At 48.1% G+C, this 5,330-nt stretch overlaps 1 non-coding gene across 1 annotated transcript; it reads left to right on the top strand.

The window, feature by feature from the left end:
* The first annotated feature begins 2,197 nt into the window (after positions 1-2,197).
* On the top strand, positions 2,198-2,359 carry LOC148016718 (U1 spliceosomal RNA). The gene has a single exon (XR_015688255.1). It is a non-coding gene; the product is annotated as a U1 spliceosomal RNA (small nuclear RNA).
* The last annotated feature ends 2,971 nt before the right edge of the window (positions 2,360-5,330 follow it).

Raw genomic sequence — 5,330 nt, 5'->3', positions numbered from 1 at the left:
ATTTAGACATTTTCTTCCTCTCCTTATGCACTACTCCCATGGTTGTACCCTGCATGGGCACATTGCCCTTCTCACCCAAGGCACCCCCCTTAGTGAACTTTGTCACACCCATTTTGTAGCATAGGTCCTTGCATGAACATGCATATCCCCCCATGCTCCCTTCAAAAAAAAGGAGAGAGAGACTCACCCCCTTAGTTGTGTCAACGCACGATCCGAATGGGCAATAATCTATTAAATAGCTAAAAACAGTTTGATTGAAGTGTTTGTCAAGAAAGAAAATGTTTTCTTTGTCTAAGGCAACATAATATTAGATTATTGGGTCTTTGACAGGATAGCCTTGTGCTCTCCCGCTTTGGGGAGTCTGTTCATAGGCCAAAGTTGTATTGCACGAGTGTAATAGTGCATTTAAGTTCCTCCTAAAAGATTCACACTACGATATAAGGACCATTTACACAACAAAATGGAACTAAAACTATGCAAGTAGCCCTATGCTTAACATTATCAAAGAGGCTGAAGACAACTATGGAGGTGATGCGAATGCATGCATCAACAACAAAGATGTCAAGGATTCCTAAGTGGGGTGTTACGATGTTCTTGTTTGTAGGTGGTGGAGCTTAACGCCACAAACAGTGACACTCACAACGTCCTACCTATTGGAACAAATGTGCTAGTGATGCAATAGAGCACATTCGCATAGTCACAACCTTGTCTCCCAGCTTTGGAGCAGTTGAGCACAGATGCGTACCGTGTATTTGGGCATTTCAAGGGACATGACTCGTAGCCTCAAGGGCCTCAGTTATTCTTTCCTTGTAGGACTGGTTATACGCATGGTTGAGCAAGCGGACGATTTGAGTCATCCAATGATGGAAGAATTTGGCACACCAATATGTATGTAGCATTATCCTCATGGTACCTTATGCTTGGGCGAGATGTACAAGTTTGTGAGTTTTCATTAAAAGGTTGGACCTAGTAAGTGGATTGGTTTATTAAGATTTTGGGTTTCCTCCGTTATAGCTTTGGTTCTTGCTCATAAAGGAAGGCTTAGATGCATGCTGCTTTGATAAACGTACTTGATGCTCCACCGTCATACTAATGCTCTGCGACTCGGGTAAGATTAAGTGCTTGAATAAACGTCGATGCGGTTGGGGTTGATTTGTGGGTCAACATCCACTTGCTTTTTCACTCCATAGTGGTTGATCAGAGAAGACTCATCATGAGCTAACACATAAGCCATGATATTAAATGACCTTTTCTTGTTCCCTTTGACATTTACTACATTGTGCATCCAAGCATATGGCCTTAAGAGGAATCCAAAGTCACACTCTCAAAGTTGAGGATGGAAAAATGCTTTTGAACACCTGAAATTCGGGTTTATACCAAAATCACCACTTTGAGGGATTTCGAAGTGCACACGAAAACTCTTGAAGTCGAGGATGGAAAATATTAGTACTTTTTCTCTTCAAGATGTTTTCACATGTGGTTGCCTCACAATTCAAAGAGCGCTTGGAACAAGGACTAGTTTGACAGGCTACATGTAGCCCCTATAGCTTTTGACTCCTCTTTCACCTTATTCTACAGGAGTTTTCTGTTTGGGTCGAGTTCGTAGCAATCTTTTAGATAAAAGCAAGTATGTATGTTGCCTTTTCCCCAGAACTGTCGCATCGTCGCGACCTTGACTCCAAGCTTTGGAGCAGCGGAGCGCATAGGCATTAATGAGGCTCATTACTAGCCAAGTGCTTATCTATGTGCAGCCAATTGCCTTGGTGACATGAAAGAGCTATCGTGCCTCCATGGTTTGTGGTAGCTGGGCGGAGGCATTAACAAAGCTCGGAAGGTCGAGGCGATCCCAATGCCCCTAGGGTACGCACGACGCTAGTGGTGGCTCTCGGAGGAGCGGAGAGAAGGTCTGCCGCCCCGGGCCATCTCACGGCACTGGAGTAAATGGCCCCTCCAAGAAAGGAGGCGCGAGAAGCAGAATCCTCGAAGCAACACGACTCATCAAGACTGGCTTGTGAATCGGCCCAGCGTATCCTTCCGGCTCTTGCCACGTGTTGGAGTTGGGTTGGGGGGGACTTTGGCGTTCGACCCCTCCCGTAGGTAGAGAGATGCGCAGGGCTGGAGAGTAGTGGGCGGAGAGGGGGACGCAGGTAACCGACTTGACCGCCTACTTAAGGCGAAGCTTGGGGATGGGAGAAGCATACTTACCTGGGCGGGGTCTATCGATGATCAAGAAGGCCGATGGCCTAAGGTCGGCCTCTCCATTGCACTGCGGACGGGCCGCACCCTAGCATCTCCCCTGAGTGGGAGAGTGCACGTCATAATTTGTGGCAGCGGGGGCTCGCGTTCGCGCGGCCCCTATTCAACTCCTCAGACCTCCGATATCGGAAGTTAACCGGATGACAGTTTTGTGTTCTCATGACAGGTTCGGGTGCTTCGTGGATATGGCTGTTGGGTGCTTCCATGCCGGGCTCGGGGATATGGCTGCCCTGCTGGCACGAGTTCCTCCTGCAAAGATGGATCTGCTGTGCCCTCCTCTCACACACGATTGGTGCTGGACTCTCCTCCAGACTCGCGAGTCTTCGTCCTCTCTATCACAAGGTAAAGAAGGTTCGTCCGTCTGATTGCCCAGTCGGCAGCCTGGTCAGCAGGGCAGGTTCGTCTGTTCGGCCAGAAAGTGGAATCGCTCGTCTGATTGCAGATGGCAGGGTTTTGACAGTCTGACGGGGGGTCATCAGGGATCGCACAAAACACCTGACGGTCTTTTCTTCAAAAATGGTCGCTCTGCAAAAGCGCCCCCCGCCCCCAGAGCATAGCGCCTGGTTGGTGGCGGCTTCTTTCCTGGATTGGACCCTCCCCTCAAAGGCCAAGGAGATCTCCTGACGGCCGGTGTGCCGCGCCGCCCTGCGAGTGGAACGAGCTGACAGGATTTTGTTGCCAGCCTCTCGTGATGAACACAAGGACGCCGCTGTGCTGTACCAGTTACAACGCCCTCGCAACCATATTCTCGTGGGGGCAGGAGGATTACCCTACCCGGTTGCTTCTTGGGGCTTGTCTCAAAGTCCACATAACTGTCCTTGTTGCTGTTGCCCCTTTGCCGATTGGGTGCTAGTCTTGGCCTCCTGGGAGTGCTGCCACCGGACTGCTCTTTTGGGTTGTGGGCATGGCTTTTTTGTAGCTTTGGGTAGCTACACCATGTCCAGCTGCCCTTATAGCATTAAGTTGCTCGAGGGACCAGCATCAGCTACCTCCCAAGCCACCAGCCTCCTCTTTTAAGGAGAGCGCTCTAGCCCCTCTGCCAGACTTTGTGACAGCTCACAAGCAAGGGCCGGCCTGTCTGCCTTGCAGACTGGAAAACCCCTGCACAGGCTTTCCTACCCCCCAGCTTGATGTACTGAGTCAACCGCACATGATATTTACACTGAAGCTGTAAAACCTCTGTGACAGCCATCATTTTGGTTGCATGTATGTGGCTTGCTTAGGAACCATATTACTCCTCAGGCCAACAAGCCTCGCCTTGCCTTGCCTTCCCACTCTGAAGAGTAAGCATTCAATACCATCGTGCGTGGCATAAGACTCCATTTCATGGGTTTTAAACTTTTTCTTGATTTCCTAATCGTCAGATGTTGGCTACTCTGGCCGCCCAATCAGTTGCCCATTGCTAGCCTCACTAGATGCCTTGCCCTAGTTGAGCAAGTCTCATCCTAGCTGGGGAGTGGAGTTTGCCAGCTGCCAGATAGTGTTCTTTCAATTGCTTGTGGCCGAATAATGCTTCTTGACAGTGTGTGGGTCACTGTACTTCCATACTGTCTCACAAGTTTGGTGTTTTCAGACAAGTGCAGGGTGCTACCCTGGAGTGATATGTGGCTTGGCCATGGGCGGATTTTTTGGTGGACAGTTTTCATGGGACCGATTACAAATGAGACAGGCAAACTTGGAGTTGGGGAGAAGTGTCACATGGCCAGCTTTGCTGGGGAGTGATGACCGACTGATTGCTTAGGAGTAGTGAGGTAGAGGGTAGCTTCAGTTTTAGTTGGGTGAAGTGTGGCCCACTTAAATGTAAAGAAATACTTCAACAAAGAAGATAAACTCGAAAGTGTTTGACACTAGCACAATGGTAACAGTAGAACCCAAAGCTGAAGAGAACTCAGAGATGACGAGAATGGCTGTGAGCTATACTAATGTGAATACAATGAGCCTTCAAACTCTATGCCTCCTCTGGGCAGGGCAGAGATGAGCTGGAAGAGAACTTGCTGAGAGCTCTGAGAGCGTGTTGTAGCTCCAACAGATCTCAAAATGCACCAGGCAGGCTTTGAGTAAATCGGCCACTATAAACGCAGGCTATGATGTCTGAACAAGCCGATGCACTGAGAGTGCATTGTACCTTAGATGGATCTCCAAACGCAGCAGGCAGGCACTGATTAATCAGCTGTTGTAAACGTAGGCTTGATGTCTGGACAGGCTGATATAGACGGGAGGGAGCATGGGGGACTTGCAAAAAGCTGAAAATGCTGACTTGTTGATTTGAGTGTGTAGGATGCCAGCAAAATGAACCTGGTCACAACATGGCATCAGCTCTAGAAGCTGTTTTATGGGCGGAATGGCATAAGTATGCTGAAAACGTGGCTGGCAGAGCACATTATACCAAGGCAAGCAGTAGTATAGATGCAGGGTGAATCATTGAGTGTGGGCACTAGCATTCGCTCCCTCTCTCCAACAGAATCCACACTGAGCATGTTGATGATGATCATCAAGAGTGTGCCTGGCGTAAATATAACACAAAATCAAGTGGGTTAGAAATGATGGCATTGGGTGGCCAAATTTTGGCTCAAATAAATGTGAAGGCCCAGTCCACAAATAGTTACACAGACTCACACATGAACTACCTAATCTTTTAACAGCCTCTTTCAAATAATGGGGAATCTGGTACAATAGAACATATAATGATAATGATGCATCGTAGTATATACAATAACGACCATCAGAATATGACGATGAATACCCAAGTAGTGGATGATCAAGCCAATACCAAGGTGCCTCGAAGAGAACTTGATGCCAATGTTGATCATACCAACTTTTGAAAACAAGTAGTCATGCAGCTCTCTATATTGATCAACAATGCCACTCTAGTAGCATACGCCTTTGAGCATACATGACCCTAGGTAAGGTAACACTTTGGTTGGACTGTCAAAGTGTTTCCTTATGTGTGAGTTTGGACTAGGAGCAAAGAGCAATATCCGCTCTTTGCTCAATTCGAGCTTTAATATCTCAAAACCTGCTAGACTTTGGTTGATATGGAGGGGGCCCACTTTGGATCCTTTGCACTACTATGA

The sequence above is a fragment of the Lygodium microphyllum genome, chromosome 23, assembly GCF_053477565.2.
Source record: "Lygodium microphyllum isolate KBCC chromosome 23, Lygodium_microphyllum_v1.1.10, whole genome shotgun sequence".
Lineage (NCBI taxonomy): Eukaryota > Viridiplantae > Streptophyta > Polypodiopsida > Schizaeales > Lygodiaceae > Lygodium > Lygodium microphyllum.
The sequence above is the reverse complement of the archived record's forward strand: the minus strand, read 5'-3'. Positions and strand labels throughout refer to the sequence as shown.